The following is an 8,240-nucleotide window of genomic DNA, read 5'->3' as shown; positions in this document are numbered from 1 at the left end:
CACAAGGCCCGCTGTTATTGGTAGCTCCCTTTCTCCCCTTTCCCCATGTACTTATTAATGCATGCGGTTGTGGTGAACTGAACAGGAATATTCCCTGAGAACAGCGGGAGAGGCCCCGGGTCCCGGCCGCCACCAGTACATAGCGTATAGTAATTGTTGATTGATAATTGATGTCACAGTGATATCCACCTTCTTGATAACACCCTAAAGTTGCTTGTAATTTGATTTGTGATGGATAGAAAAAAATAAACAACAAACAGACAACACTCCTGTAGATATACACAGCTATTGGGTAGAACAGAGAGGGCAGATATAGTTATATAAAGACTACAAAATGGAAAGCAAGTGACAAAGCTTCAGGAGAAAAAGGCTTGTGATATTAGATGTAATTGGGGCAAATTATAGCCACCTAATGAGGAGGAGATAGGTGTAAACTAAATATGTGAAAATATTCAAAATGTATGTAATGGCTCTCCGAATAAGGTCTGCTGAGATGTGATTTAAGAATGCCTTTTTAACTTTGTCAATATTACTGTCAGTAATTTTAAAAATGGTAATAAAAATATGTTTGAAAATATAAAAAATAAGAAGAAAGCGCCGTTGTTTCCAGTGCACCAGTGATGTGCATGTTTTCTGTCGAAGAAATTACTGAAAGTAAACCTGGAAGGATTCAATGGCTCCACAGGTTTAGAAGTGTGTATACCATGTGACAGAAAGGAAAGTTGCTGGGAGAACTTCACCTGCATTAAAAAGCACTGTTATCTATGCTCCAAGACTTAGATTTAACCCCTTCGCTGCTAGGCCTTTTCCTCTCCTGTGCTTAGCATTTTTAAGGCTATTTGGGGTAGTTCGCGCTTAGGCACTTATAACTTTTTGACCACATGAGGTATCCACACCAAATTGGTGTCCTGTTTTTCCAACATCATGGGGATTCTAAAGGTACCCAGGGTTTGTGGATTCGCCTGGAGGGGACCCAGAAATTAGCCAAAATACAGCGAATTTTTTTTCTTTTTGAAAAATGGGAAAAAAGGGCTACAGATGAAAGCGTCCGTTTATTTTCCTGCAAATGGTATCAAAAAAGGGGTTGTGGTGCTGAAATCCCCATCTTCCCAGATTTCAGGGACAAGCAGACTTTTGTCAGAAAACCACACTTTTGTTTACACAGTTATGGCATTTTTCTGGGACATAGCCTATTTTTGCTATTTTTTGCGCTTTCAACCTCTTTCCAGTCAATGGTAGAAATGGGTATGAAAGCAATAATGGATCCTGGAGAGCTATACATTTTAGAAGGCAGACAAAATTCTGAATTCATCAAGGGGTCATTGGTGTAGATCCTGCAAGGTTTCCTTATAGAAACTAACCGTTGAATATGGGAAAAATTGAAAATCAGTTTAAAAAAACAGCCATTTGTGTCAACGTTTTTACCTGTAACTTCTTCTAATTATGACAGCTGTTTGAAAGCAATATATCGTTACATCCACTGGACCTTTCTAGTTGTGGGAATATATAGGACTTGTAGGTTCACCAAGAGCCCGACGAACCCAGAGCCAATAACTGAGCAGCGTCTTGCAATGGTTATTTATTTATGTACCTGGTATATAGCAATTAATTTGGGAAAATATATACATGGAAAAATCGGTATGAAAGACACCTATGTATTTCTGAAATAAGAACAAAATATGGAGTTTAGAAACAGTAGATATTTTCACATTTCCCAAATTGTGAGTACCCATACTAGCATGAGAATCGTAGGTCATTTTTCAAAATGACTTCTTTTTTACACATTGTCTTTCATTTGGAAGGCAGACATGCATCGAAAGTCAATAGGTAATAACAGTTGCTCTACAATTCTGTGTTACCCTAAGTCTCCCGGTAAAAATGGTACCTCACTTGTGTTGGTAGGCCTAGTGCCTGCGACAGGAAACGGGTCACAACGCAACGTGGACACACTTTATTTTTACAAGAATCATAAAAATATTGGTATCCAGTGGTTTAAATCGACAAATTCAGGAAGACATGTTCCATTGAGAAGGAATATTTCCTATTTTCGCAGTGCAACAGTAGGGTGCGCGAGCAAGGTGCCCTTTGGAATCACTCTCAAGGGTATAGAACATGGATAGTCCCTCTGGTGCATTGACTGAGCACAGCCAGGGTTCCAAAAATCCACCATATCACCCACGTCTGGTTCTTCGGGTAGGCCTACCACCCGTATATTGTTCTGCCTATTGTGGCCCTCCACATCTTTTGCCCTGTGCTGGAAGGTGTAGACTCTGTCATTGAGCTCAGCAACCTGGAGGGTCAGTACCTGCTGCGCGGGGTGAATGTCCGCAATCGAGGTTTCTGCTGTTTTGACCCTCTCCTGTAGTTTCTGAAGTTCCGCCCTTAATAACCCCACCCCACTGACACTGTACTAGTATCTTGATGTAGTTTCACTTTAGTGTCGGTGATCGCTTCCAGTATTTTCATGAGCTGCAATTGTACTGGGTCTGCCTCAGGCAGCTGGTCAGGTTTCCCCTGGCTTTGTTTGGCTGTGCCGCTATCCTGATCTGTCAGGGTCCCCGCTGCCTTTGCTCTAGCTTTGCCCATTGTAGAAAAAGAGATACTCTGGTGGGGGGGTTGTGTTTGTTCTGCCAACGGCCACCGCAGAGGATGCGAATTCCGAAGTGTGGGTCAAGGGCACAAATAAATCTCCAGAATCTCCCCTGTTGCCTTGGTACACCGAAGTCCTGCGTGTCAGCCGGGCCCCCCAGTTAGTAACCTTGGCCAATGTCCACACTAGCAGCCCCACCAGGGCAGGGTTCAAATCTGGGGAGTGAACCCCTCGGGGTCCTCGCACAGGATCGGGAGTTCCTCTTGAGGCCCCGTACTGTCAACGTCCTTGCACCCTTTACACCAGTGCACGCCCTGGGGTCAATGTTGGAGAGACCCAGCTCATCAAAGCAGCAGTTCTTCACCGTTATGCTATGTAGTTGTCTGCAGGGGGGCACAAGAGGTATTCACTGCCAAGTATTCTGGAAAAGGGGTGGGATGGCCTCTCCCCCTCACCCCTCCATCTCCCCGGGCCCGAACTGGACCCTGAGTAAGCCCTGTTATGTGTGCTCTCACCACTTGATTCCCCTCTGCCAGGCTTAATGTGTACCCAGGTGCCTCCACGATTCAGGCCGCCCCCATGTGGTATTCAGCGCTCCCTGCTCAGCACTCTCCCAGATCAGCTCCGGTGCCCAGCGCTTCCTCAGGGCCCCAGCTTGTTCCCGACCCCGCCCTCCAGGGTCTTTGCGGCGCTCCACGGTGCCTTGCCTTAGCGGTGGGCCAGCAGCACCCGTCCTCTGCCCCAGCATCCACTTGCCCTGGCCTCCAGACAATGTTCTCCGCTGTCCCAGGAGCTACCGAGATCAGCCTCGCTCCTTCCTCCGTGGGCCTCCTGTATTCTCGCCCATCTCCCGGCCGCCATCCTGGCATATCTCTAGTTCAGGTCTTGTTCTACTTGCCTCTCGGATGCTTCGGTTCTCCCGCGGTTCTCAGACGCCCTCACAGTTACCGGCAGAAAATATCTCTGCCTGGCCGAGAGTATACAGGATCTTTATCGGGCCAGCACAGAGCAGCCTGCTTGCGCATCTGTCAAGAGTGTTCTAACCAGCTCCTTTTTTAAGAGGACACCTCTGGTGACGCACTTCAGTAAATCTGTTGATGGCTTCATTCAAATTTTGCTGCTTAACCTCATTAGGTTCACAAACCATTATCATTAAATCACAGAGTATCTTGTCTCCACATTTATTGTGCAAATAATTGTTTATCCTTTTCATACAGGAGAAGAATCTCGCATTTGTAGCAGTAGTAATAGGTAATGTTAATTCTCGATGGAAAAACCCGAGGAAGCACTCCTGGTAGATACATGATATTCTGCCTGACAGAGTGAATACCGGGTACATTCTTGTCTGAAAGATATGATTTTGTAGTTTCACATTCAGATTGTAGAAGACTTCGGTCTACTGCAGCTTCTAGATATTTGTCAACAATAACTAGTGCAGAGGAAAAGTCCAGAAAAATTGCAGCTTTTGGATTGAACATTCTGACAGCAGGCATGAGGCCCATGTTGTCTGTAAATCAAGCAACACACTCAACTACATATCTATCCAAAGTAGAGAAATATACTTCCTGCTTTAAGCACTCAAATAGGGGAGTTTGACTTTCTGAGCCAGCAAAATGACGGAATTTTTTCCCTACCTCTGTGAACATGATCAATCAGTTTGTTACTCAAATTATGGTGTCTCAAAGATAGAGACCTTGGATTGGATTTTTCTTGAATCTCAATTCCACAATGCTCTGCTAAGTCCTTAGCCTGACTGAACAATTCGGTCCACTGGCTGTCTTGATGGAATTTCACTAAATCACTTTATGTTGACTTAATTAGATCACATGCTCTTGGCAAGTCAAGATTTTTTCTCTGTAGTAACTTCTGATAGTCTGTGAATCTTTTGGAGAATAAGTTCAACACACTGCAATGTAAGCAAGAAACCAAAGTTTTCAATGTTCTTAAGAAGTCCTTTTGCTTCTGAACTTGCCTCCTTGTCAAGTTGTCATTCTGTTACACGGAGAACACTGATAATAGACTCAAATAGCATCTGTAACTTTCTAACACAGGAGTACCAGTAAAACCACCTCATACCTGAGAGTATTTCTAGCTCCGTTACATACAGATTACTCTCTTTTTAAGCTTTCAGAAAGAACTCATGCCTTTGTGAACTATGTGAAAGAAAACCATGAACTGCTTGCAATATTGAAAATAAATGTTTTTCTGGTTGTATGTTAATTACTGTTTGCACTAACACAAGGTTTAGACAATGGGCATGGCAGGGTGTTTAAATTGCTTAAGAGGCGATCTCTCTTATTTTTGCTTGGACACCTTTGAAGCAGCCACTCATAATGGATGGTCCACCATAGCACTGTGCAACACACTTCTTCTGGTAAAGTCCAGATTTTTGTACTGCTTCAACAATGGCTGCAGCAAGGCTGGAGGCATCTAACTTTCATATAGTAACACCCCAGTGCATTCTCTTGAACATTTCCATCACCATCAACAAAACAGATAATAAAAACTCAGTTGAGCTTTATGTGAGATATCTTTGATTTCAACAACTAGCACTGTACAATATTTTGTCACTGTTTTGACAATACACTCTTGGACAAGCGCTGCCACCACAGATACCATGTCATTTTGGTAATCAGGAAAGGCATAGTGCTCATACCTCCCGGACATTTTTTCTTTTAACTTCTCATCTTTAGCAGAAATCATCTCTAACAATTCAGTGAAATGCCCCCTATTGTGAGAATGCTCAGTTTCACCCGTGGCACGGAATGCAAGCCCTAAAACCCAAGAAACATACTACCAAAAGCAAATGCTCCACAAGTCTATTCTCTTCAGTTTCCTGCTACACACTTCTTACTATAATGGAAGAAACTGACTGCTAACGTTTTGTAGGCTGCTGTAATCTTTTGAAGTGGGTCCAGGCAATACCCAATGATTTATGTTTCTCTGACTGTGAATGTTTGGACAAAGAACAAGTAAGCGTTTCCCATTTACTGAAGCCAATATCAACAAATGCAACATTTCCAGGTTCACCTCCTCCTCCCACAGAACCAACACTAAAATGGTTGCATGCAAAACAATAAACCCCATTTTTAAGGACTGAATACTCTACTCAAGGATAAGGTTTCTAACCTCCAACGGCATGCAGTTAAGGTCAGTGTTTGATGAATTGTTTGCACATGATACAACTAAAGAAAGTTTGTAAAAACAGAAGTAGAGCTTTTTTCTTTAGTTGTATCATGTTGCATCTATGCATTGGAACCCTTATGTGTGCACAGGATTATCTTTGCAGTATATTGTTGTAGGTTTTTCTTCCTACACATTTAAGGGGTTATTTAGGGTCTCCCCTTCCTGTTTAGCACCATACTTACCTATTCATAAAGACTCTTTATACGCTTATCTGCAGGGCGCCACCACTTCCTACTCACTAAAACCCTTAACTTGGTTAGAAGTGCATGGATTCAGACAACAGAGGGCAGGGAGGCAGTGGGGGTAGAAAGCTAACTGTGCAGGACAGACGGGAAGGGCAGTGGCAGAACAACGGCCACACAGGGCTTGACGTGGTAGAAGGGGTATGGATTCGGGCAATGGAGGGCAAGGAGGAGTGGGGGCAAGGGGCCGCAAGTTCGGACAGGGGGCAGCACAATGGACAATGGCAGGCCAGACCCTGTGTTTAGCCCCCCTGCTGTGCATTACAATGGACATCATATTTTACATTACAAAAACCCTAGAAATTCACTGAAAAAACAAAGGTCAAAGTGACATTTTAGTTAGGAATTGTAAGTATATCTAACTTTACATTCACAAAAGAGATATTCACTGAAAACAAAACAAAGGTTAAATGAATGTTATAGTTAGGTGACAATGTCATATAAAACATACCATTTGAAACTAACAAAACCACTGAAATTCACACTAAAGTAACTATTACTGGCGTCTTTGCCACGCACTGCTTTTGTCCTTAGGAGAGAAAGAGAGACACCGTCAGAGATAGCCAGAGAGAGGGAGAGATATATTTTTATGGAGTCTGAGGTGAGAGAAAAGGAGAGTGAGAGATAGTTTTATCAGAAGGGTTCTTGGAAGGTAGGGGCCTGTGCATTGGTCCACATAGCTCATTCCTTAAAATCTTTCTGGACATTTTCTTGCTATGGCAGGCTGGAGAGTGAGGAAGGTGGCCCAGCCATATTGAGGTTAGGCGGAAAGCTTGAATGTCCATTACTGTTTGGGAAGGAATGAAAACCACGAGCATCACCCAACATTATTAAGAATCTTATTAGAAATTCAAGTATTGCCCCATTAAAGATATACCAATATGTTTTGAAGTGCCCTTGCAGTCCTATTAATATTCCCTTTAAAGTTGCAGCCTGTGCTACCTCTTTAGAAGTGACAGCACACATTGAATTTCTTATACCTTTTATAAACAACCTAGGGGCATATGTACAAGAATTGTCGATAACTATCGCTAAAGCTAGTTAGCGGCAGTTTTTTTATCGCCGTGTACCGTGGAAAATTATTGCCGTCTTAGTGGCGTAGTCACAACATGCGGCTAAATGGCGATACTTTCTCTTACCAGGTGAATTTTCCCACGTCAAGAACAGCGGCACAGCGTAAAAAATCCTAACGTTATTGTGGAAAAAGTGGCGATCAGCCAATTAACGGCCAGAAACTGCATGCTAATTAGCTTGAGGCCACTTTTTTCACGTTAGGCTGGAAAAACCACTATAAAACGCCCGCTTTGTAGCCCAAACACACACACACAAAAAATAGAAGAACCATGGAGGAAGCTGGACCCAGTACTTAAGCAAACAACAACCCCCCAAACACCCAGGAGTTCCAGGCAAAGACCCTGGGGAAGGGCAAGGAGAAGACGAAGAGGAAGACCCGTTTAGTCAGCAGGAAAACCAGGTCCTGATTGCGGTGGTGACAGAAAAACAACAACAGCTTTTTGCCAGCTCCACAGTGTCATTGGGAACAAGAAATGCAATATGGCAGTCCATCGCAGCCAAGGTGAATGCATGTCAGAGAGGTGAGGAGGACAGTGGATGACTGAAGAAGCGCTGGCATGATACTAAGCGCAAGACCAAGGCGAAACTTGCAGGCAATCTCAAAGCAGCAATGCAGACTGGAGGTGGGAGTCCAATGCCACAGGAGCAGCTGGATGTCAGCTGGATGTCAGCTGTCATCAGCGAGGAGACGGTGGTTGGAGTTCTGAGACAGGATACTGCTGAACATGACTAGACACACCAGCAACAGGGTGAGTAACAACCAGGGACTGGGGGGACGGGGGTAGATGGGCCCAATGGCACTCATGCCCAATTAAATATCTCTCAGTGCACACCCACAATGACTGTGGATCTTGTCCTGGGTGGCATAGACACATATCACCCTACTCAACCAATACATTGCAAGTCACATATTGGTGAGCTCACAGACTTGGAAATGTGCACAGAAAAGTAACCCAAATATAGTCTAAGATTCACATCGGACCACAAAATAAAGGCAACATGAAATTGCAAAGAGGCACATTGACTGGAGATGCGGCAGTGTGTCAAAATGGCCCCTTTGCCTCAACACCACGCATATGCATGTGCCTGTGTGTCTGAGTCGTGTGCAAGAATGTGCATGTGCCTCAAGGGGGACCTTACTGCACATA

At 43.9% G+C, this 8,240-nt stretch overlaps 1 pseudogene; it reads right to left on the bottom strand.

Annotated features, from left to right (window-relative positions):
- Positions 1 to 4,168: 4,168 nt before the first annotated feature.
- Positions 4,169 to 5,257, bottom strand: LOC146865909 (uncharacterized; annotated as a pseudogene).
- Between the last annotated feature and the right edge of the window lie 2,983 nt (positions 5,258 to 8,240).

Source organism: Triturus cristatus, chromosome 2_1 (genome assembly GCF_964204655.1).
Source record: "Triturus cristatus chromosome 2_1, aTriCri1.1, whole genome shotgun sequence".
In the NCBI taxonomy this organism is placed as follows: Eukaryota; Metazoa; Chordata; class Amphibia; order Caudata; family Salamandridae; genus Triturus; species Triturus cristatus.
This window is presented reverse-complemented; position numbering and strand designations above follow the sequence as displayed.